The sequence below is a fragment of the Capricornis sumatraensis genome, chromosome X (genome assembly GCF_032405125.1).
Source record: "Capricornis sumatraensis isolate serow.1 chromosome X, serow.2, whole genome shotgun sequence".
Classification (NCBI taxonomy): Eukaryota; Metazoa; Chordata; class Mammalia; order Artiodactyla; family Bovidae; genus Capricornis; species Capricornis sumatraensis.
The window spans coordinates 2,588,406-2,615,397 of record NC_091092.1 but is presented as its reverse complement, the minus strand read 5'-3'; the positions used below and the strand labels follow the sequence as shown (position 1 = coordinate 2,615,397).

At 36.7% G+C, this 26,992-nt stretch overlaps 1 pseudogene; it reads right to left on the bottom strand.

Annotated features, from left to right (window-relative positions):
* Positions 1 to 1,567: 1,567 nt before the first annotated feature.
* On the bottom strand, positions 1,568 to 4,167 carry LOC138071049 (kinetochore protein Spc25 pseudogene; annotated as a pseudogene).
* Between the last annotated feature and the right edge of the window lie 22,825 nt (positions 4,168 to 26,992).

Here is a 26,992-nt window from a genome sequence, read left to right as displayed (position 1 = left end):
TTGGAAATGTTGATAAGGTTGACAAATTTGTGTTTGTTGCTCTTCCATGCTTTTTTATTGTTGTTTTTTATTGCTTTTATATTGTTCCTCCCCTACTTCTAATCTTCTTGTCTTATCCTTTTGATGTCTCTTCCTTAAGTCCTGAGATCAAGGCTGCTGTGCATTGTCATTTAGATTATGTACTTCACAAGGGCACTGGACATAAAAGGAGTACCAGTTACATTGTATGTATCATGGACTTGTATATTTTCTACAAATTTCTGAAATATAGCACTGAAGTGTCTTGGTCTAAATAAATAAATATAATATGAAATCTTTTTGAAAGATGAAAATAAAGTTTCCTAAGGAACAAGAACTTTATAACAGATTATATAATCAGCCTGTTAAGTGAAAGGGGTATATGTTCAAAACTACTCTCAAAATACCATAGGAAGACATATGTTTACAAATTATAAATAGAATCAGAATTAGATCTATATGACTATTTTATCTGCTAGTATATGGAATATATCACTATTTCCCTTGCTTGTGTGTAGAAGAATTCATTGACTTGTTGTAAAAGATCATGGCTACAAAATAATATACTTCTGAACACTTAGATTTGCATCTAGGATGTCAGAAAATTTACATCCTAAATGGCGTACAAGGCCACTAACTAAAGGATGAAAACATTTCACTCTTAGTCTAATTCTCAATGACTGCATTGGCAGGCAAATTACCAGTATAACTTATACTTTTTTTTTCTCTCTCCCTCTCTCCACGTACAATGGAATTGGTATAAGTTTTAAAAAAAAAGAAAAAAGAAAAAACAATGCAAGTTTAGAATATTTTTGGTCTGAATGGATATTTTAATGTTCCCCAAATCATACCATGCTGGGTTTTGCAAGGAAGTTCGTCTCAGTGGGATACAGGGGCCAAATCAATGGATATCTGTTTGATTATTTATAAAATGCTCATGGCATATAAACAAAAATTGGTATGTAACAGCTTTCAGGCCCTTAACGTTTCTTTGCATAGCATAGCATCAGTTTTAATAATGAAACACCACTTTTGCCTATTGTTCAAACATTTTCTACTTTTTAGATAAACCTATTGAATAATTGGCTTCCCCAGTAGCTTAGCAATGAAGAATCCACCTACAATGCAGAACCTGCAGGAGATGCAGTTTCCATCCCTGGGTGGGGAAGATCCTCGTGGAAAAGGGCATGGAAACCCACTCCAGTATTCTTGCCTGGAGAATCCCATAAACAAGGTAGGCCTGGAGGGCTATAGTCCATAGCATTGCAAAGAGTAAGACACAATTGAAGCGACTTAGCACACATGCAGTGAATAATTAGGAATTTTAAGAAGTGACACAATAGAGATGCAATATTATAGTAGGAAAATGGAGAAGTTTGACTTGGAAAAAAGCATTTAGTCTTCCCCATTTTATAGGTTACAGTACTCTTGCCCAGAGATATTAGATTAACGACTTACTTGTCTAAGGCCACAATTTAAACAACTGTCATACATTCATCTGTCTATCTGCCTATCCTCTTTTTTATGGTTTTTACATACTGTTTATATATTAATTATAAACCATAGGAGCAAAAGCTTTCTGAACTTTGGCAAGAAAAGCCAAAAAATTGTTGGTCTTCCTTACATTTTCTTGAAATTCTGCTAGGCACTCAAGATGAGGAGCACTATCTGACACTTCATAGTCTCTTGCTTCATTTAGGCACAGGGAAAACATAAATGGGCTATCAGGATGCTTAGGGTCAATATTGGTGAATATAATCTGCAATTTATTGCCATAAATTTTTTTGAATTTCTAGTCCAAGTTGATCTTTATACATACCTGCAGATTTCTGTAGCCTTTTTAACCTCTCTTCACTTGTTAATAGTGGAAATAGTTTCCTTCTCCCTAGCATATTCTTGCTTAAGATTCTGGATATTTGCAGTCAGTGCCTCTACTTCCTGGTTTTGTTTTGTTTCCTTTTACTTCAGTAATAAACTTTTTAATAAATTCTTTTTTTTTCATTAAATGAGCTTATTCTGGATTCTATCTGCTTATCCTCTTGATGAAGGTGAAAGAGGAGAGTGAAAAACTGGCTTAAAACTAAACATTAAAAAAAAAAAAACTAAGATTGTAGTATCAGGTCCCATCACTTAATGACAAATAGATGGGGGTGGGGTGGAATGGAAACAGTGACAGATTTTCTTTTCTTGGGCTCCAAAATCATTGTGGATGGTGACTGCAGTAATGAAATTAAAAGACACTTGCTCCCTGGAACAAAAGCTATGACAAAGTTAGACAGCATATTAAAAAAACAGAGACATCACTTTGCCAACAAAGGTCCATATGCTCAAAGCTATGGTTTCTCCAGTAGTTATGTACAGATGTGAAAGTTGGACCATAAAGGTTGAGAACTGAATAATAGATGCTTTCAAATTGCGGTGCTGGAGAAGACTCTTGAGAGTCCCTTGGACAGCAAGGAGATCAAACCAGTTAATCCTAAAAGAAATCAACATTGAATATTCACTAGAAGGACTGATGCTGAAGCTGAAGCTCCAATACTTTGGCCATGTGATGCAAAGAACCAATTCATTGGAAAAAACCTGGATGCTTAGAAAGTTTGAATACGGGAAGAGAAGAGGGGTGACAGAGGATGAGACGGTTGGATGGCATCATCGACACAATGGACATGAGTTTGAGCAAACTCCAGTAGATAGTGTAGGAGAGGGAAGCCTGGAGTGCTGCAGCCCATGGGGTCACGAAGAGTCAGACAGGACTGAGTGACTAAAGAACAAAAATCTACCTATCCATCCATCCATTTATTCAGTCACAATGTATTGAATGTCTCATATGTAGTAGTAACAGAATGATGCACTCAGATACAAACACGAATTAGGAACCTCAAGGGTATTATGACCTAGAAAGAACCATAAAAGTTCACTATTTCCTGTGTCATATTGTTATGATATGAATATGAAGAAGGAATAGCAGAGAGTACAAAACAATGTTACAATACCTAGCTTGGGATGAAAAGGGCTGTCAGATAAATAATCCTGAAGGATTTAATACATAAAGTAGAAGACAATGAATAGACTGGAGTAAAACAAGAGGAAATTTGTCATAGGAAAGAAGGAGCAAAGGCATGGAGATGAGAATAATCATGGTGTGTGGTTTGTGTGTGTGTGTGTGTGTGTGTGTTTGAACTGCATGCAATTTAGGCTTGTTGGATTAGGAGTGTATATTGTCAGTCAGATTTGAGGGTAGGTCGATGTGGCTAGAGAATATGGCAGAGACAATAATGGAAATGTTAGTATTTTATGTTGAAAATCCTGGACTTTATTCTAGAGCTTATCAAGAAACAAGTCTTCTTATATTTTGTGTGAAATATCTGGAAAATAATTTCTAAACTTTCTAGAAATATGTTAAATATTCATATCATCATAGTCTTAGTAATAAAACTCCTAAAACAAAGCTTGCCTACTAAAAAAATAATGGTAAGAGTGTTTTAGAATAAAATGAATTTCAAGATATATTAACCAAATCAGAGTCTTTTCCAATTTATAATTTTCTTAGCTAAAAATATGCATATCAGATTAGAGCAAGATGAAGGTTTGAAGGAATGCATCAATAAATGTGACATAATACATGTCACTACAGTTCTCACAAAGAAAATTAGTTTGCATAGTTATCTGAAGAATCAATAATAAAGATATATATTATGGAAAAACAATTACAAATATTTCTTATATTAAAAATAGATTAGGTATTCTCAGTTTTATTTATCATGTATTGTTTATTTGACTATATAAATCTAAGAGGCTTCTGCACAGGAAAAGAAACAATCAACCAAGAGAAAAGACATCTTAGACTTCTGGTTTCCAGTTTCACATGTGAGGAGCTTGGAAGTTACCCTTACATCCAACAGTAAGAAACAAGTTGAAAGACTGAAAAGTGAACATTTCTTCTAGGACCCATAAGGAAGGGGAGGACACAGGACAAATCAACAGACTCCAAGATTGGAGAAACAGATGAATACAGGGAGTTGCAGTTTGCTAGAGCAGCGACTCGTGAATAGAAATTACCACAGAGAGCAGAGGAGTGTTGAAGTCTCCTAGTTGATGAACGTATTCTAAATCTTGATAAAGGTGGATGTATTCACTATCAGAAGTCATTGATCCGTGCCAACTAGATATGTGTATTTCACTTTAAGTGAATTAAACTTAAGTATAAAATATATAAAAATACTGTTTTCAAAGAATTCATAATACAGGAGAAACTATCCATATTATAATGCTAAGCCTAAAGAAACTTAAAATTTTGTGTGAAGAATAATTTTATTATGTGTGTGTACACATACATGTGTGTGAGAGTGACAAAAATATACACTAGGCAGAATTCACTAACATTTTGTGAACAATTGTGATCATTGGGATTGAGTGTTTTTATCTTTATATGCTTTTATGTTGAAAAATTCCTAAAATGAACATGCAATAGAATATAATAAAAATGACTAAATACATAGCTATTGGTTCTGAACTTTGGGTTGTCTCATGGTAAGCTGTTAAGTGAGGGGCTATCAACCACATGCTTCACTGAGCCCTTAGCTCTCTGCTTTCCTGAGATAAGGAAAAACAAAATAGGATCTCATGCACATTATTACTTAAACCTTAATTAAGCATATGTATGCATAAAAATGTGTTTCTCCTCTCTGGCTTCTGCCCCAGAAAGCTGGATTTAGGAATTTGGGTCTCTCAGACTGTCCCTGTACACTTTGTTTCAAATAATATTTTAAAAACTCACCCTTCCATCTGGTGTTTGTTGCTGACTAATATGTTAGTTCTTCTTACCCTTTCTACTATAACTGTTTCATTATTATAATTTTGTTATTTGCAAAGTCCTGGCAGTATACCCAGAAATATATAAGAAAATACATGTTTGCTGACTAAAGGGCTTAGTTCAGTTCAGTTCAGTTGCTCAGTCATGTCCGACTCTTTGCGACCCCATGAATCACAACACGCCAGGCCTCCCTGTCCATCACCAACTCCCGGAGTTCACTCAAACTCACGTCCATTGAGTCCGTGATGCCATCCAGCCATCTCATCCTCTGTCGTCCCCTTCTCCTCCTGCCTCCAATCCCTCCCAGCATCAGAGTCTTTTCCAATGAGTCAACTCTTCTCATGAGGTGGCCAAAGTATTGGAGTTTCAGCTTTAGCATCACTCCTTCCAATGAACACCAGGACTGATCTCCTTCAGAATGGACTGGTTGGATCTCCTTGCAGTCCAAGGGACTCTCAAGAGTCTTCTCCAATACCACAGCTCAAAAGCATCAATTCCTTGTCGCTCAGCTTTCTTCACAGTCCAACTCTCACATCCATACATGACTACTGGAAAAAACATAGCATTGACTAAACAGACTTTTGTTGGCAAAGTAATGTCTCTGCTTTTTAATATGCTATCTAGGTTGGTTATAACTTTCCTTCCAAGGAGTAAGCTAAGGGCTTACTATTGAACAAAAGACAATTTACTGACTACAAAGGAACATGCATTGAGTAATGAAGGATTTCCTAATGATGTTTCAACTATTATATGCTGTGTCAAGTGACACAGCAATGGGAGTGGGGTCATTATGATCAATATTGCTTTGGGGATTTGATTTTTTCTTGGAGATCTACAGAGAGTGTACCGTTTCTCCTAGAAAGAAAAATGGAATTAGCGTCTGAAAGTGGCTTTTAAATGTGGAAGAATTAATACATTAGTAGTGTAATGGTAATGCTATTTTCAATTTAGTGGGAATTTTTAATGCCTAGGTAATCTACTTTGTGACCTTGTTGTTGTCATTCAGTCACTAAGTTGTGTCCAACTCTTTGTGACTCCATGGACTGCAACATTCCAGGCTTTCCTGTCCTTCTCTCTCTCCTGGAGTTTGCTCAAGATCACGTCCACTGTGTCGATGTCATCTCATCCTCTGCCACCCCCTTCTCCTTCTGCATTCAACCGTTCCCAGAATCAGGGTCTTTTCCAATGAGTGGGCTTTTTGCATCTGGTGGCCAAAGTATTGGAGCTTCAGCTTCAGCGTCAGTCCTTCCAATGAATATTCAGGTTTGATTTCCTTTAGAATTGACTGGTTTGTTCTCCTTGCTGTCCAAGGGACATTCAAGAGTCTTCTCCAACACCACAATCCAAAAGCATCAATTCTTTAGCACTCAACTTTCTTTAAGGTTCAACTTTCACATCCATACCTGTCTACTAGAAAAACCATAGCTTTGACTATAAGGACCTTTGTCAGCAAAGTGATGTGCCCTTCTTCATTTTTGGATCTCCAATGCCTGCTAGCCCGGGAAATTAATAAATACATGTTGATTGGTATAAAGATTGATATTTGGATTGATACTCCTGATTAGGTGTAGATTAACAGCCTGATTAGTAAGCATTTCATATTTTTCTTCACAGCCTTAAGATAACTATTACCTATTTTATATGTATGGATTACAATATTTATTGTGCAAACATAATTAATCATAATTTTGAGATCATATCTTATTTTATTTACATGCTAATCTTATATATTCTAGTAACTTTCCAAAGTCTTATCTCATGCTCTCTAGAAAATATTCCTGTGATCAAATTCTTGCATCTAACCCTGCCAGTTTTCCTTTTCTTCATACCTTTCCTAACTACTTTCTTAACATCAACATTACCTATCCCAGGAGCTGTTCCACTTAGAATCCTACTGGATAGATGTTAAGACATAAATAAACCTGTGTTTCATCACTAGTGACTGAAACTGGGTCATTCTGATATCTCTCCTCTGTAATTCACATGCTATTTCACTCATCTGGACATTTCAGGTTCCATGTCTTGGCTAGTGGGGAAGATATGTTTGTTTAGTACTCCTGAAATGGCACTCTGTAGGTAACCTGGTGCTATGACACCTTATCATTTGGCTTGTTATACAGTTATAGTTACCTTTTCCCAGAGCTGTCACCGCTGTGGCTCAGTCTCTGTTTGCCTCATAGATTTTGTGAAGCCTTTGTTTAAAATGAGTCACCTCTGATTGCAACACACTGGGAAGCCTCTTGGCTGTTGCTTTTCATATCATGGTTCTTATGGTTTTAGAATGCTTATTTTAAATAAATACATTACTACAACCCTTCTGCTCTAAATTATTTATGTGTACTTTCCTCATTAATTTAGCATATAGAATGAATAAACAAATTAGCAACTTAGTATAAAGTATTCTTGATTTTATATAAAGTATGCTTTTACAATTGAGAGATGTTTCTCTTTGACATTTCTTCTATAGGTAAAAATGACACATAAAACAGTTTTTCAATTAAGATACAAAAATAATTAATCCTATATGAAACATGTTTTTGATCTTAAAAGTCAACAAACACTACTGGCAACGTTATAGAAACCTGTAGGAGTTACTATAATACTTAATTACTTGGGAATCATTTTGTTTCCTGAATTTTGGCAGACATTAATACACTAGACCTATAAGCTTTATTATAGTGAAAGATATGTCTAATCAGTAATTCTCTAATTTGAATGCTTTCTGGTCCTTCAAAGGAATGATTGTGTAAAATCCAAGAGAGAAAGTATACTTTTACATGCTGTTTCATATTGCTTTTACTTGAATTTTACTATGCTTTTTAGCATTAGAGGCTTTATATTAGTATTTATATTCTTTGGGGTTTCTAGTCAGCTATTACTGTTCATTTAGATAATTATGGTAGTGTTATATTACAAAGTTTAAGGCTTCTCCTTGAACTGCATTTTTATTTTAACTTAAGGTGAAAATATACTTAATAAAAATTATTAAAGTATGTAGGGATCTCAGACTCTATGAGAGTGCATTTAGTGTTCAACACTGCTGCTGGCCTCCAATGTACATCGTGCTCTTTATCCAGAGTAAACAGATCCTAGTTCTTATCAGAATGTGTTGACTCTCAGAATGAAATGCATTTTTTCCTGAATCTCTGGCAATCTTTGTGCAAGTATTTTGGAAAACCTTATTAAATAGGAGGGAGATAGCTCATACTTTCCTATCTCATAGTAGAATGCAGATTTAGGGCTGGTGAAAATCCTTACAACATTCCATAGAAGCATACATCTACTCCACCCTGGATAAGTTTTGTTTCCTGTGGCAGTGCAGCAAAATTACATCTTACCATAGTTCACTTCGTCGTGGAGCTGGACACCAGTATTTTTCTCTTTCAGTTAGGCATTTTACTTCACTTCTACTGGAGTGGGTTGTCATTCCCTTCTCCAGGGGATCTTTCAGACCCAGGGATCAAACCTGAGTCTCCTGCATTGCAGGCAGATTCTTTATGGACTGAGCCATCAGGGAAGCCCTGCAAAATAATAGCATGTCACTAGCTATCCTTGAGACGGTAAATACAAAATAAAATATTTGAGACCCAAAGATGCAAAAGTAGTCCCTTTTTAATATTTAGAGCGGTCCTAATTAAGATATTTCATAATATTATTGCATAAAACCCATGGACATATCATTAAGAACTTTCCTTCTGCTGCTGCTACTGCTAAGTTGCTTCAGTCATGTCCGACTCTGTGTGACCCCATAGACAGCAGCCCACCAGGCTCCACCGTCCCTGGGATTCTCCAGCCAAGAACACGGGAGTGGGTTGCCATTTCCTTCTCCAATGCATGAAAGGGAAAATGAAGTCACTCAATCGTGTCCAACTCTTAGCGACCCGATGGACTGCAGCCTACCAGGGTCCTCTGTCCATGGGGTTTTCCAGACAAGAGTACTGGAGTGGGATGCCATTGCCTTCTCCGAAGAACTTTCCTAAGCAAGCATTAAAGTTGTCTAGGCTAGTGCCCATATTTATATTGCAAGCTTTCTCTTCCTTGGAGCATCCTTTCATTGTTTTTCTGACCTTTTCCATTCATGTCAAACTTTCCTTTCCTTATTTCTATTTCCTCAGGTCCCTGTCAGCTAATCTAATAAACTCAATCAAGTTGAGGTTTTAATGATGAATAATGGCTTATTATGCTCTTCTCAGATAATATTTGCCTTCTAATAAAGGACTCAGTGTTTTATCCCAAAGGAGCAAATTATACAGGAATTTTAGCAAGAACTATCAGGGAAGGTTTAGTCATCGAATATTACTGTTGGAATTGACCTTAGAAATCTTGTGAAAATGTCCTATTTCAAAACTAAGGAAACTAAAGCCAGGGGGAAAAAGTCACTTGTTTGTGGTCTTAGTGCTTGTTAGTGGCAAATAATAGACTATTAATTCTCAGTTCAGAGCTCTTTCTACCTCACCACAATTGGAGAAGGAGAGTCTTCTAGTAATAAATCACCATTTAGAAGGTATTTTGCAGTCATTTCTGCTATTCAATCATAGAAGAATTCATGTAAAAATGATTCTAAAAATTTTAAATGCAAATCGTAAGTTTTTTAATACTATTTGAAATTAAATAATACTTTTTAATATTTATGAATTTAAATTAATATTATTTGAAATTAAAAGTATCTTAATCTTTAAAATATACTTTTTCTAAGAAAATATGTCCCCTTGTTCAAGTTAATAGTATATACTACCAAGGGATTTAGGCTTCTTAATGAAAAGCCTTTTGTTCTATAATATATACTTATAATAGAGCCCAGCATTACATAAAAAGAAACTAGGTTTACTATCTAACTTTTTGTGTTCTCAAAACCTATGCCTGCCTATTCTATGACACATGTGATTTTTCACTTTTATAGTCTTATTCCTCCAAAAGTGATCTATTATTTTCAGAAATAGTATGATATGGTTGATATTGTGAGTTTCATTTTTTCTTTTGCAGATATTACCTTTTATCTCTGATCTTTCCTGAGAACTTTCTGGCTAGTTTATAAATGAAATTAATGAATTTCACAATAGATACAAGTAGGAGATAAGATATACCCTTATTTAGTAGAATTCCTTTGCCATTTGGCATGAATATAAATAACTACACATGACAGGCAAAGGTTTTTCAGCCACAAAGCATGATGTTACTTCACCTAAATAATCATGAGTAATAGCAGATAAGTCCTTTTAAATTAAGCAACTACTTTTAGGATTTTTCTATAATTGTTATAGGTGACATGTGTCTCATTAACAAAGCATTGTGCCCCCAGTAAGCCTATTGTTGTCCAACACTGGGACACTGAAGTTCCTTTGTTTGTAGAGAAACTATTGACTGTGAACTATTTTTAGTTTTTTAAGTTCAAAATTCTAACACAGTATATCTAGGAAAATACATCTCATTGCCTTTTTGTCTGATGCTTATGGAAATGACAGTGAAGTAAAATGCTGGGTGTATGTAATAGTTACTGTGCCATGATATCCACTGCTGTGTAACAACTACCCCTAATTTTAGGAGTTTAAAACAATAGACCTTTTATTAAATATAAAATTTTTGTGTTTCAAGAATTCAGATAGGGCTCCTGCTGCTATGTCGCTTCAGCCGTGTCCGACTCTGTGCAACCCCATAGATGGCAGCCCACCAGGCTCTTCCATCCCTGGGATTCTCCGGGCAAGAACACTGGATTGGGTTGCCATTTCCTTCTCCAATGCATGAAAGTGAAAAGTGAAAGTGAAGTCGCTCAGTCGTGTCCGACTTTTTGTGACCCCATGGACTGCAGCCTACCAGGCTCCTCTGTCCATGGGATTTTCCAGACAAGAGTACTGGAGTGGGTTGCCATTGCCTTCTCCATCAGATAGGGCATGGCTGGTTAAATAAAATGCTTTTCCTTGGTGTGACCAAGGTCATTCAGTGATTCTCATCTAGTGGCTCATCTCGTCTGGAAAGTCTAAGATGGCTTTGATCACAGACCCAGGCACATTAATGATGACAACTGGCTCTTCTCTGTCTCAATGTAGTATCAGAATCCTTCTACAGTCTCTTCAACATTGTAGTCCGACTTCTTATATGACAGCTCAAGGCTCCAAGTGTGAGTGTTGTAACAGAAATGAAAGCTACTAGTGTTTTAAAATCTGGTCATATAAACTAACCCCGAGTCAGTTTTGTCATTCTTTTAGTCAAAACAATTGCAGAGTACAAGATTCAAGGTGAAGAGGCATAGACTCTTCCTTTAAAATGTGAGGAGTGTCAAAGGATATGTCATCTTTAATTTGTTAATGTTACGAAATGATTTTCAGGATAATGACATTCTCACTACTTGGCTACTTCTATGCCAGGCTTCTGTTCCTTTAAAGGTGCATTTTAGAACTTAAATATAAATGGAAATGACTATAAGTGTAAGTAATGTGGCCATGTATCTTTAAAGATCTCATATACTTTTGCTTTCATTCCTAATGAAGTTACTATTTTTGTAGTTTTCAAATATGTTTTTTTAAAGATAGCATTTAAGTTACCAAGACTCTTTTCTGCAGTAACTCTGAATGCACTTGGAAACTTCTCTTTTAGTGGGAAATACCGCAAAGTTCCAATCTCTGCCCTTTGTCCTTCAATCACAAAGATCTGTTGGCACTTAAGCGTTGATCTTGTTGATTCCATTTTTTTCCCCTGTGTAGGATAACTTTGATACATCCTAAGGATAACAGACAATTCCTTATTTAGCAAAATTATGAATAGAAACTGCTAAACTTAAAATATCAGACTCAAAAGAACTTAAACAAGGTAGTCATAACAGATACTAAATCTATCTTGGGTACAAATATATTTTCTACATTTTTCTTTTTTTTAGGTCAGCATGTGGTCATTTGTGCAGCTAATATTATAATGAGGCAGATAAAAATAATTTAGACATTAGCAACCACCAACTGATTGAGAGACTGAGTGAATGTTTTATAGCAAAACTAGGCTTATAGTTCAGCCTAATAGTGTCTTTAGTAAATCAGATTCATCTAATAGGATAGTTTTATTTTTGCTCTTTAAACACTGTCATGAAAATATTTCTTTTCTTTTTTTTTTTCTTTTAGTTTTTACCTTTGTTATATTTGGCATATTGGTGCAGTCACTATGAATAATATCATGGAGGTTTCTGAAAAAAATTAAAAATAATACTACCACATGATACAGCAATTCCACTTCTGGGTATATATCTGAAGAGAACGAAATCATTATCTTGAAGAGCTATCTGTACTTTTATATTTATTATTACAGCCTTATTTACAATAGCCAATATACAGAAACAACCTAAGAGTTCACTGATGGATAAATGACTAAGAAAATATTAAACACACACACATGCACACATACAGTGGAATATTATCCAGCCATAAAACAAATAAAATGCTGCCATTTGCCACACATGGATGAACCTTGAGGGCATTAGGCTAAGTGAAATAAGTACAGGGAACAGATTGGTGGTTGCCAAAGGTGAGAGGTGAGAGGTGGGAGAAATGGGTGAAGGTGACCTTTTGGAAGTCATAAAGTACAAACTTCCAGTTATAAAATAAGTAAGTTCTGGGAATATAATGTACAGCATGGTAAATATAATTAACAATACTCTATATTTGAGAGTTGCTAAGAAAGTAGATATTTAAAGTTCTCATTACAAGAAAGAAAATGACTGTACAGTGATAGATGCTAACTAAACTTGTGGTAATCATTTTATAATATATACATGTATCAAATCACTACATTGTATACTTTAAACCAATACAGTGTTGTATGTCAATTATATCTCAAAGAAACTGGGAAAATAATTGTGTCTAAACTAAAATAGAGTTTAAATTAAAAACAAATAAATGATGAGTCCATTTATAAAGAAAAGCATGCCTTCACATCACACTTTTCAAAACAGGAGAAGGAACAATCTCTGGAGCAAATTTTGAGACATCAATTTGAGGTAGTTAGACAATATTACTTATGTCTTTATTTAGGACACCTTGGTAAATTTGACATTCAGGGGATTTTATCTTCGTTTTGATTGTGTTTATTTTTTTCTTACTTAATTGGTCACTTTGGATGGAATATCCACTAACAAGTAACTTTTAGCTAATCTATCATTTTATACTTGCCCATTCATTTTAATGCTGTCCTTTCAGTATAATAGATTTTACCATCATTACTCCCTTGCTCCTAATTTACTTGTGGAAATCATAGATTGCTGGGGATACAAGGAACTCTGCTATTTAATCAGTTTTTCAGCCTTACAGTGTTCAGTCAACACAGATGTTTCCTTTAGGCTACATGGCAAAACGTAATTATGTTTTTTTGCTCTAATCCAGAGGTAGGTGGGAGATTAAACTATGCTTCTTCCCCATTATTTTATATTTCTTCTGATCTTTGTAGTTTTTTTTTTAAATTCAATAAAGTTTCATAAGAAGTTCTTCTACAAAAACTCATCAAAAAATGTTTTTTGAAATAATTACTGGAGACTGGTTATCTCATTAGTGAACTTTGCTTAACTCTCTCATGTTATAAGTGATACATAAAATTTTTGCCATCAGAGTTACTCATCAAAATATTCTGATGGATTTTTTTCAGGAAAATATATTTTTAGAAAAAAATTGATAAATTTTGTTGGTAAAAAAATGGAGGTAATGGTTTTAGTTCTTTGATCTTTGAACACACAGATTTTGGCAGCAGATTTTGGGAGTCCTCAATCAGTCACAATTTACAAGCACTTTTATATACACTACTGTATTTGACCTTACAAATTGTTGAAGTAGGCATTAGTTTTCTACCAGTTTTGCAAATAAGGAAACTAAGTGAAAGATTAGTGATGCTGAGCATTTTTTCATGGTCTTATTGGCCATTTTTAGGCTTTCTTTGGTAAAATGTCTGTTCAGATACTTTGCCCATTTTTTATTGAAACTTATGGTTTTTCATTGTTGTTGCTACACTGGGTCTTCATTGCTGCCTGCGGGCTTTCTCTAACTGCAGCAAGTGGGGGCTATTCTTTGCTGTGGATCATGGGCTTCTCATTGCAGTGGCTTCTTTTCCTGGGGAGCACAGTCTCTAGGTAGATGGTCTTCAGTGGTTGCAGCAAAATCTCATTGTTTTTAAAGACCATGTCAGCCAATGATTTCATGGCTATATATAAATTTCAAAAATGTCCTTCTTTGGTGATTCTTTCAAGCATAACAATCTTGAAAATATGGGCTAGAAGCCTTAGCTCCATTGAACTTGCTTCCCAATTTCAACAAGTAGGGAGGTAGGAAAGATAAATAGTATTTATTATTATAATATTCCAGGAATTACATTAAGTACTTTGCATACGGTATCTCATTTAACCCTTAGAAAACTCTGAACATAGATTTTATCCAAAACCTCCGATGAGGAAATTCAGATTTTAGTTGTAGACTTGCTCAAGATTACATTCTGAAGATCATGTATGTAACTTCTATCAACTTCCCACAAAGGAATTTAAATTTCTGGTAATTTATCACATGGTCATAGAAAATTAGTATGACATCCTTGTGTGATCATGGCAGAGATATCAAATCTGTCTGGTGAATTCATAGAGAAAAGTATTGGAAATACAACTTCAGATGACAAAGTGTGTAATTCAAGTTTTAGTCTATTCTTCTTATCTGGACATGGTGAGTATATAGTAGTTAATTCATTCAGGAAACAGGACAGAAAACAAAATTCCTACTTATAATCAGCCACATAAATATTATATATATATATATATATATACACATACATATATATATTTGGAAAATTCAGCAGTGGCCACAGGACTGGAAAAGGTCAGTTTTCATTCCAATTCCACAGAAAGGCAATGCCAAAGAATGCTCACACTACCACACAACTGCACTCATCTCACATGCTAGTAAAGTAATGCTCAAAATTTTCCAAGCCAGGCTTCAGCAATATGTGAACTGTGAACTTCCTGATGTTCAAGCTGGTTTTAGAAAAGGCAGAGGAACCAGAAATCAAATTGCCAACATCTGATGAATCATGGAAAAAGCAAGAGAGTTCCAGGAAAAACATCTATTTCTGCTTTATTGACTATGCCAAAGCCTTTGACTGTGTGGATCACAGTAAACTGTGGAAAATTCTGAAAGAGATGGGAATACCAGACTACCTGACCTGCCTCTTGAGAAACCTATATGCAGGTCAGGAAACAACAATTAGAACTGGACATGGATCAACAGACTGGTTCCAAATAGGAAAAGGAGTACATCAAGGCTGTATATTGTCACCCTGCTTATTTAACTTATATGCAGAGTGCATCATGAGAAACGCTGAGATGGAAGAAACACAAGCTGGAATCAAGATTGCCGGGAGAAATATCAATAACCTCAGTATGCAGATGACACCACCCTTATGGCAGAAAGTGAAGAGGAACTAAAAAGCCTCTTGATGAAAGTGAAAGAGGAGAGTGAAAAAGTTGACTTAAAGCACAACATTCAGAAAACGAAGATCATGGCATCTGGTCCTATCACTTCATGGGAAATAGACAGGGAAACATTGCAAACAGTGTCAGACTTTATTTTGGGGGGCTCCAAAATCACTGCAGAAGGTGATTGCAGACATGAAATTAAAAGACACTTACTCCTTGGAAGGAAAATTATCACCAACCTAGACAGCATATTCAAAAGCAGAGACATTACTTTGCCGACTAAAGTCCGTCTAGTCAAGGCTATGGTTTTTCTGGTAGTCATGTATGGATGTGAGAGTTGGACTGTGAAGAAAGCTGAGCGCCAAAGAATTGATGCTTTTGAACTGTGGTGTTGGAGAAGACTCTTGAGAGTCTCTTGGACTTCAAAGAGATACAATAAGTCCCTTCTAAAGGAGATCAGTCCTGGGTGTTCATTGGAAGGAGTGATGCTAAAGCTGAAACTCCAGTACTTTGGCCACCTCATGTGAAGAGTTGACTCACTGGAAAAGACCGTGATGCTGGGAGGGATTTGGGGGCAGGAGGAGAAGGGGACGACAGAGGATGAGATGGCTGGATGGCATCACGGACTCGATGGACGTGAGTCTGAGTGAACTCCGGGAGTTGGTGATGGACAGGGAAGCCTAGCGTGCTGCAATTCATGGAGTCGCAAAAAGTCGGACACAACTGAGTGACTGAACTGAACTCAACTGAAAACTGAATTATTGAAAATTGTCTACACATTGTAAAACAGTAAATAATCTGAGAGGTGTTGATTATTATGAACATAGCAGTAATGAAATGACTATCTTTGAGAGTCATTTATTCTCATCTTTTCTTCCCTGGTTTATTTTTTAGAAAATAGTGAAAATCTTTCCCCTATTAACAAACCACTTACAGCGCTTTCCTTTCTATTACCATAGGTAGTAACCCTAGATAGTAAAAGAAAAGGAAAAAAGCAAGTGTCTTGAAGATCCCGCAATGATGCATGATAAATATTCCATAAACTTGTAATCAAGTTTCTATTTAGTGTTAATTTTGTTATTTTCAAAGCTGTTAATTTGAGCAAGTTATAGTAATGACTGGACATTTTATTAAATTGTTCATTGCATATTGAGTAACTGATCAATGCAGATAAAACATTTGAAAATGTAACCAGTATGAAAACTACTTCTACATTGTTCATAACACTGAACGTTCATACAGAAGTTGCATTTTCTCATTTTTGAGACCATTTTTCTCACAGATGTAGTAATGAATAAGGTATATTTTCCTTTAAACTTCCATGAACATGTCACCTTAACTTCCAGAAAATGTTAAAGAACACTTAGCTATTCAAAGAGGCTCTTTCAGCTTAGAATATCCCATGTTGAGCAAGAAGGTTTCCAAGAAGAGTAATGATTTATCACATAATAGCTTCATATGATAAACAGTACCTTTATTGGAAAGAAAAGTAAATACAGAACCATGACTTCTAGTTGAGTGGCAATAGTTTTATTGGCATAAAGTAATATGGTCATTTGCCGGGGTCCAGCCTCAGCAGAGTCCAGGGATATCCTCAGGATGGACGATGTTGGTGAATGAATTAATGAATGACACAGGCTGACCAAGCTTCAGTGAGTGAGGCCCACCACTTTATTTATAGAGAGGGCTTTTATACCCTGAGTTGTACATTGAGTAAATTGAAAAATGCAGAGTTGACTCAACATTCCATCAGTATTAACTTTTATCAATACTAGGTACCTTCCTGCAAGAGTCTTATTTTTTGTACATTATCTTCTGGCCCGGAGGCCTGTTGATATTTTATGACCTCTTTTTGATAAAGGTTGGTCAGCCAGAAAAATCATTTTCCCTTGAAGTATTTCTTCTTAAATTCTTAGCCTGCATCACCCTTAAAGTACAGAGTTACATTTTTATGGAGCAAAGATTTAGTAGGTTACAGCAAAGAAAGAACTTATTAATTCAAAGTCTGATGTTAATAATGCTAAGGCTACTGCTTGTTTTTTCTACATCCTGACTATAAGTACTCCCAGGAACACAATGGATAAGGGATACAGGAATTTGGCAGCAAGCATTGGCTCAACAGTGTTGCAAGAGTCTTGATAAACCTGCCAAGTAAGCTAGAATGCTAACAGGGGGTTTGAAATACTCCTTTCATGCCCAGGAGATTTATCAACTGGAGCCTTAAGTTAACATTTTTTCCAGAAAAAGGTGGTCGAGGATAGCCCCCTGTTAATGTCAGAAGACTTGGTGAAAGGCATAAAATAGTAAGACAGATTCTGGTTTGGGGGTAGATTCTCGAGCAGGTCCAGGGGGTCCCTCAAGTCCTGATCTGCCTTGCTCATCAGGTCTCTCCACATGACCTTGTCATGGGTGGGATTGGCCCAGGGAGTCCCTCGAGTCCTGAAGCCTTGCTTGTCAGGTCTCCTTGTCATGGGTGGGATCTCCCACGCTGTCTCTTGGCAGTCACTGGCCATCCTCAGATCAATATCCCAAAGACATTAGGTCAGACTGTGATCTTCTAAATTTTGCATGTGCAAAGTTTAGCAATTTAAAATTAGTACTTTTCATAAAAGTGAAATGTATTAGTTTAGTAGACCAGGTTAAGAGGAAGTTACTTTGCATTTCTTCAATAAACGGTGCTGAAAAAACCGGACAGACATGCAAAAGATAAAAACAGAAACACTAACATATCATACACAAAAATAAACTCATAATGAATAAAAGAATTGAATATTATATTAGAAACCATAATATGCCTAGAAATAAATATAGGAAAAAATTCCTTGACATTGGTTTTGATAATAAATTTCATATTGACTCCAAAATCAAAGGTAACAAAAGCAAAGATAAATAAGTGAAACCACATCAAACTAAGAAAAAAAAAATTCTATACAGCAAAGGAAACTATCAACAAAATGAAACATAATCTATAAGATAGGAGAAAATATTTGCAAATTTATCTAATAAGGGATTAATATTTAAAATATATAAAGGACACATAGAACTCAACCTCCAAAAATGAATCAAATTAAATACAGGCAAGGAAACTAATGAGAAAATTTTCCAAAGAAGACATATAAATGAACAATTAATACATGAAAAGGTATTTAACATCACTAATCATCAAGGAAATGAAAGGCAAGAAAGAAGTGTTGGAGTTCAGTTCAGTTAAGTTGCTCAGTTTTCAACTCTTTGCAACACCATGGACTACAGCATGCCAGGCTTCTCTGTCCTTCACCAATTCTCAGGGCTTGCTCAAACTCATGTCCATCAAGTCGGTGATGCCATCCAACCATCTCATCCTCTGTCATCCCCTTCTCCTCCTGCCTTCAATCTTTCATAGCATCAGGGTCTTTTCCAATGAGTCATTTCTTCGCATCGGGTGGCCAAAATATTGGGGTTTCAGCTTCAGCATCAATCCTTCCAATGAATAATCAGGACTGATTTCCTTTAGGATGGACTGGTTGAATCTCCTTGCAATCCAAGGGACTCTCAAGAGTCTTGTCCAACACCACAGTTCAAAAGCATCAATTATTCAGCCCTCAGCTTTCCTTTTGGTCCAACTCTCACATTCATCCATAACTTCTGGAAAAAACATAGCTTTGACTAGACAGACCTTTGTTGGAAAAGTAATGTCTCTGCTTTTTAATATGCCATCTAGGTTGGCCATAGCTTTTATTCCAAGGGGCAAATGTCTTTTAATTTCATGGCTGTAGTCACCATCTGCAGATTTGGGGGCCCAAGAAAATAGTCTCTCACTGTTTCCATTGTTTCCCCATCTATTTGCCATGAAGTCATGGGACCAGATGCCATGATGTTAGTTTTCTTAATGTTGAGTTTTAAGCCAACTTTTTCACTCTCCTCTTTCACTTTCATCAAGAGGTTCTTTAGTTCTTCTCCACTTTCTGCCATAAGGGTGGTGACATCTGCATATCTGAGTTTATTGCTATTTCTTCCAGCAATCTTGATTCCAGCTGTGTATCATCCTGCCCAGCATTTCACATGATGTACTCTACATATAAGTTAAATAAGCCAGGTGACGATATACAGCCTGGAGCACATATAAGTTAAATAAGCATGGTGACAATATACAGCCTTGACGTACTCCTTTCCCTAATTGGAACTAGTGTTTTGTTCTGAAGTGTTGGAGAGAGTGTGGAAAAAAAGAACCCTTGTACATGGTTGGTGGGAATGTAAATTGTTGCAGCCATTATGGAGGTTCCTCAAAAGATTACAAATCAAACTACTATGTTTTCCAGCAATTCCACTTCTGGCTTATATCTGAAGAGAACATAAATGCTATTCCAAGGCAGTATCTGTGCCTCCACATTCAATGCAGCATCATTTAAGACACTCAGGATATGGAAATAATCTTGTGTCAGCAGATGCATGTATTAGAAAAGAACTATATATCCACAACAGAATACGATTTAACCATGAAAAAAGTTTTTCTGGTCATTTGAAACAGTATGGATGAAATTTCAGGGCATTAATGTTAAGTGAAATAAGTCAGATAAAGACAAATACTGTATGAGCTCACTTTTATGAGAGTTAAATTAAAAAAAAAAAAAAAGCATTGCATTCATAGATACAAAAAACAGATTGGTGGTTGCCAGAGGAGGAAGGTGGCAATAAGAGGTGGCAAAATGGGTGAAGGTGGTCTTAAGGTAACAGTTTCAAGCTGTAAAATAAATATGCTGTGGGGACATAATGTACAGCATAGTGAATATAGTTAACAATGCTGCATTTTACATTTAAGAGTTACTATGAGTAGATCTTTAATGTTCTCATCACAAACAAGAAATGTAACTATATGTGGTAATAATGTTAACTAAACTTCTTGTGGTAGTTATTTTGCAGTATATACATATATCAAATCACTATGCTGCACACATAAAACTAATATAATGTTACATATTAATTATATCTCAATTTTACTAAAAGCAAATGAGGAGGAAATCATCTTTTTAGCACTTCTTTCATGCATTTGCTAATTTTCATGATGCCAAGAGTGGCAACTGATAAACTAATTCACTTTTAAGGCAGAGAGAAATCAAGAATTTATAGGTTTAAACGTTATACGATTTTGTTTGAGTGCTGTTTAAGAAAAATGATACATTTGTTAGTTTTTAACAGCTGAGTAATACTGCATTGTGTATATGTACCACAGCTTTCTTATCCATTCATCTGCTGAGGGACATTTAGCTTGCTTCCATGTCCTGGCTATTATAAACAGTGCTGCGATGAACATTGGGGTACATGTGTCTCTTTCAATTCTGGTATCCTTGGTGTGTATGCCCAGCAGTGGGATTGCTGGGTCATATGGCAGTTCTATTTGCAATTTTTTAAGGAATCTCCTCACTGTTCTCCATAGTGGCTGTACTAGTTTGCATTCCCACCAACAGTGTAGGAGGGTTCCCTTTTCTCCACACCCTCTCCAGCATTTATTGCTTGCAGATTTTTGGATCGCAGACATTCTGACTGGTGTGAAGTGGTACCTCATTGTGGTTTTGATTTGCATTTCTTTAATAATGAGTGATGTTGAGCATCTTTTCATGTGTTTGTTAGCCATCTGTATGTCTTCTTTGGAGAAATGTTTATTTAGTTCTTTGGCCTATTTTTTGATTGGGTCGTTTATTTTTCTGGAATTGAGTTGTATAAGTTGCTTGTATATTTTTGAGATTAGTTGTTTGTCAGTTGTTTCATTTGCTAATATGGAATTTAGAAAGATGGCAATGATGACCCTGTATGCAAGACAGCAAAAAAGACACAGATGTGTATAGCGGACTTTTGGACTCAGAGGGAGAGGGAGAGGGTGGGATGATTTGGGAGAATGGCACTGAAACATGTATACTATCATGTAAGAATCGAATCACCAGTCTATGTCCGATGCAGGATACAGCATGCTTGGGGCTGGTGCACGGGGATGACCCAGAGGGATGTTGTGGGGAGGGAGGTGGGAGGGGGGTTCATGTTTGGGATCGCATGTACACCCGTGGTGGATTCATGTCAATGTATGGCAAAACCAATACAGTATTGTAAAGTAAAATAAAGTAAAAATAAAAATTAAAAAAAAAGATAAATGATACAAAGTTATGATTAGAAATTTGCTGGTCTCCCCACTAGAGTGCGTAAAGGACCCAAGAAAGTGGAGAACCCTAAAGTTTGCATTTCATTAATACATTGTAAGCTCCTTCAAAGGTATTAAAGATATTATAAGATTAACTAGTACTTGGTAAATGTGCAGTTAATCAATTTGGAAGAAAAGACTAAGGGGAAGTTGTTGTGTCTGTTAGATGAAATATGTTTTATAATACAGTGTAAACAGACAACTGACAACTAGTGCTGGATAAATCCCATAGAGGATTTGCATGGAATGTAATTTATAGATTCTGTTTCCGTAAAACATCTTTATTAACTACAAGTATTCCTAGGAAGTTTGATATTTTCTGATTCAAAAAGTCCTATATATTCAATTCTACTCACAGGTAAAAAATAAAAATGTTTCTATTAATTTTAATGGTTATTATCAACTAGTCACACATTCTTGCCTAACTTAGAAATGGAAGTTTAGAATTAGGGCATTTTGAGCCTTTTAAAAATGAGTAGACTTTTAAAGATAAAATTACCATTTTTCCCTTTTTTGGAGTTGATATATTTTCAATATTTGTTTCATTTTTAGTGATTTTCTTAGATGGAATAATTTTACATTTTTTCCCAAATTCACACTCTTATTTCAATAATTTAAAAATGAAATAAAATACATTTATGTAAAACATTATTGCTTTGAGTCTGGAATACCTCCCTTGCCTTAAATTTTAGAAATTGAGACTTAACATAAAGAAATGACCTCTTTGTGGAATAAACAACACAATAGAAAGAGAGCTTAGTGTCCTTGGCTGAAGTCTTGATTTTTAAATCACTTATGGAAGGGAATTTGCATGCCTGATTCATACTAGGAAAGAGCTCTACCCAAAATACATCCCCACCTGAAGTCAAATGCTGTCCTTGACAATTCTTTATATCAAGCATTTTCTTCACCTGACATTCTTATTTTAGTATTTAATATTCCTGGGATGATTCACACTTTAAACTACCCATATATTTAGATGAGTTCCTCATTTCAATTTCTTTAAGAGTAGTAATCAACCTGGTGAGATTATTAGACATCTCTGAAAAGGGACCTTGAAGTTTGGGAAAAAAAAAAATCAAATAGAGAAGTAAGGGATGCTGAAAACACGTTTCTCTAGAATCAACCATGAATGCCTATATTTACTATTTCTTACATTAAAATGATTGATATAACAGGCATAAGGCTTATCTCTAGACTTTAAAAAGTCTTGTTGCTACATCTGGATCTCCTCCAAAACTGTCTTAACTCAATCTATTGTCCTTGATTTTCTCATATTCCTCTTTCTTTAGTGTTTTCTTTTGGACTACTGGCCTTCTTAGAGATCTTTTACTTGAAAGGGTATTTCTGGACAAATTACAATAAAGAACATTTATAGAATTGTTTTTATCAGTCATTGAGTCCTAGCTAGATAACTCACAGTAGCTATCAATGAAACCACATTAATAATAATAATAGCAATATTAATTATACATAACAGTCATTGGGATTTACTATGATAAGCATTCTTCTGAGCACTTGCATGGATTATTTTACATAATATTCAAAATAACCTTATGAAGTAGATATTATCTTCTCTTCATTTTTGAATGATGGAACCAAGAAACAGAGAGTTTCAAAAGCTTTCCTAGGATCACACAGGGCTTCCCCGATGGCTCAGCAGGTGAAGAATCTGCCTGCAATACAGGAGACACAGGAGTCATGGGCTTGATCCATGGGTTGGGAAGATCCCCTGAGGGAGGAAATGGCAACCCACTCCAGCATTTTTGTGTGGAGAGTCACATGGACAGAGGAGCCTGGTGGGCTACAGTCCTTGGGATCACAGAGTCAGACATGACTGAAATGACTTAGCACACAGGATCACACACACAACCTTCAAGTAGACAGTGCCAGATTTTGAACTCCCACCTTCTAAGAACAGGGACTATACATCTTGACATTGTGCATCATTTCTTATATAGAAAATATTTTCAATACTTTTAGCATATTGACATTGTGCATCATTTCTTATATAGAAAATATTTTCAATACTTTTAGCATAGCAATAATTGTATGAGCACAGTGGCCTTGTGTTAGCACATTTACTAGGCATAAATATTATTCAGTATAACATAAACCATAATTATTGAAAATTTCCAGCATGCAAAGATGTTAATGCAGCCCAGAGTGCCAGGCTGTGACAGCACAGAAACGGCCAGGAGGAGCCACCCCACGTCCAAGGTCAGGGGCGGCTGAGAGGAGACACCCCGTGTCCGAGGTCAGGGGCGGCCGGGAGAAGCCACCTCGCACCCAAGGCCAGGGGAAGTGACCCTGAGGAGCCACCCCGAGCCCAAGGCCAGGGGCGGCAGCTGAGAGGAGCGACCCACGCCTGAGGCCAGGGCTGGTGGCCCGGAGGAGCAACCCAAGGAGCAGTGGCTGAGCAGGCAAAGGAAGGCCTAGAGGAGCTATCCCACGTTGAAGGTCAGGAACAGCGGTGGTAAGGAGATACCCCTCGCCCAAGGTAAGGAACAGCGGCTGTGTTCTGCTGGAGCAGCTGTGAAGAGATACCCCACCCCCAAGGTAAGAGAAACCCAAGTAAGATGGTAGGTGTTGCAAGAGGGCATCAGAGGGCAGACACACTGAAACCATACTCACAGAAAACTAGTCAATCTAATCACACTAGGACCACAGCCTTGCCTAACTCAATGAAACCAAGCCATGCCTGTGGGACAAGCCAAGACGGGTGGGTCTGTCCTTTTCATTTTAGGGGACTGGAATGCAAAAGTAGGAAGTCAAGAAACACCTGGAGTAACAGACAAATTTGGCCTTGAAATGTGGAATGAAGCAGGGCAAAGACTAATAGAGTTTCACCAAGAAAATGCATTGGTCATAGCAAACACCCTCTTCCAACAACACCAAGAGAAGACTCTACACATGGACATCACCAGATGGTCAACACCAAAATCAGATTGATTATATTCTTTGCAGCCAAAGATGGAGCAGCTCTGTACAGTCAACAAAAACAAGACCAGGAGCTTACTGTGGCTCAGATCATGAACTCCTTATTACCAAATTCAGACTCAAATTGAAGAAAGTAGGGAAAACCGCTAGACCATTCAGGTATAACCTAAATCAAATCCCTTATGGTTATACAGTGGAAGTGAGAAATAGATTTAAGGGCCTAGATCTGATAGATAGAGTGCCTGATGAACTATGGAATGAGATTCTTGACATTGTACAGGAGACAGGGATCAAGACCATCCCCATGGAAAAGAAATGCAAAAAAGCAAAATGGCTGTCTGGGGAGGCCTTACAAATGGCTGTGAAAAGAAGAGAGGTGAAAAGCAAAGGAGAAAGGGAAAGATACAAGCATCTGAATGCAGAGTTCCAAAGAATAGCAAGAAGAGATAAGAAAGCCTTCTTCAGCAATCAATGCAAAGAAATAGAGGAAAACAACAGAATGGGAAAGACTAGAGATTTCTTCAAGAAAATTAGAGATACCAAGGGAACATTTCATGCAAAGGTGGGCTTGATAAAGGACAGAAATGGTATGGACCTGACAGAAGCAGAAGATATTAAGAAGAGGTGGCAAGAATACACGGAAGAACTGTACAAAAAAGATCTTCAGGACCCAGATAATCATGATGATGTGATCACTCATCTAGAGCCTGACATCTTGGAAAGTGAAGTCAAGTGGGCATTAGAAAGCATCACTATGAACAAAGCTAGTGGAGGTGATGGAATTCCAGTTGAGCTGTTTCAAATCCTGAAAGATGATGCTGTGAAAGTGCTGCACTCAATATGCCAGCACATTTGGAAAACTCAGCAGTGGCCACAGGACTGGAAAAGTCAGTTTTCATTCAAATTCCAAAGAAAGGCAATGCCAAAAAATGCTCAAACTACCGCACAATTGCACTCATCTCACATGCTAGTAAAGCAATGCTCAAAATTCTCCAAGCCAGGCTTCAGCAATACATGAACCGTGAACTCCCTGATGTTCAAGCTGGTTTTAGAAAAGGCAGAGGAACCAGAGATCAAATTGCCAATATCTGCTGGATCATGGAAAAAGCAAGAGAGTTCCAGAAAAACATCTACTTCTGCTTTATTGACTATTCAAGAGATGGGAATACCAGACCACCTGATCTGCCTCTTGTGAAATCTGTATGCAGGTCAGGTAGCAACAGTTAGAACTCGACATAGAACAACAGACTGGTTCCAAATAGGAAAAGGAGTACGTCAAGGCTGTATATTGACACCCTGCTAATTTAACTTATATGCAGAGTACATCATGAGAAACGCTGGACTGCAAGAAACACAAGCTGGAATCAAGATTGCCGGGAGAAATATCAAGAACCTCAGATATGCAGATGACACCATCCTTATGGCAGAAAGTGAAGACGAACTAAAAAGCCTCTTGATGAAAGTAAAAGAGGAGAGCGAAAAAGTTGGCTTAAAGCTCAACATTCAGAAAACAAAGATCATGGCATCCGGTCCCATCACTTCATGGGAAATAGATGGGGAAACAGTGGAAACAGTAGATGACTTTAATTTTCTGGGCTCCAAAATCACTGCAGATGGTGACTGCACCCATGAAATTAAAAGACGCTTACTCTTTGGAAGAAAAGTAATGACCAATCTAGATAGCATATTCAAAAGCAGAGACATTACTTTGCCGACTAAGGTCCATCTAGTCCAGCCTATGGTTTTTCCTGAGGTCATGAAGGATGTGAGAATTGGACTGTGAAGAAGGCTGAACACCAAAGAATTGATGCTTTTGGCCTGTGGTGTTGGAGAAGACTCTTGAGAGTTCCTTGGACTGCAAGGAGATCCAACCAGTCCATTCTAAAGGAGATCAACCCTGGGATTTCTTTGGAAGGAATGATGCTATAGTTGAAGCTCCAGTACTTTGCCACCTCATGTGAAGAGTTGATTCATTGGAAAAAATCTTTGATTCTCGGAGGGACTGGGGGCAGGAGGAGAAGGGGACGACCGAGGATGAGTTGGCCAGATGGCATCACGGACTCGATGGACCTGAGTCTGAGTGAACTCCGGGAGATGGTGAGTGGACAGGGAGGCCTGGCATGCTGCGATTCATGGGGTCGCAAAGAGTCAGACACAACTGAGCGACTGAACTGAACTGAAAGATGGTAATTTATCTATACACACTTATTTTATTAGGAATCCTTTTTCCAATTTAGAAAAATTTAAAACTAGCATACCATTCTAGATTTTCACTCTTTAGTATAAATTAGATAATAATTTGACTTAAGTGACTGGACTCTATCCAGCTTGTAATTTACTTCATGGCAGCATGAGTAGTATCACGTGAAACCATAAAGAGAGTTATAACCTTCGATACTTGTGGATTAGAATAATGAAACTTTTGTCCCAATTATTTTCCTATATATTTTATTTAGGAACAAAATGTTGATCATTAGCTTAACTGAATATCTCTCTGAGAACTTATGGTGGAGCAAAAAACAGAGTATATGCTTCCTATCTAGATTAAGTAAATTATTCTTGTTACCGGTATGCACAAGACCTTTTTTTGTTTTTTCTCCTTAGGTTACAAAACTATTTCCAGCTA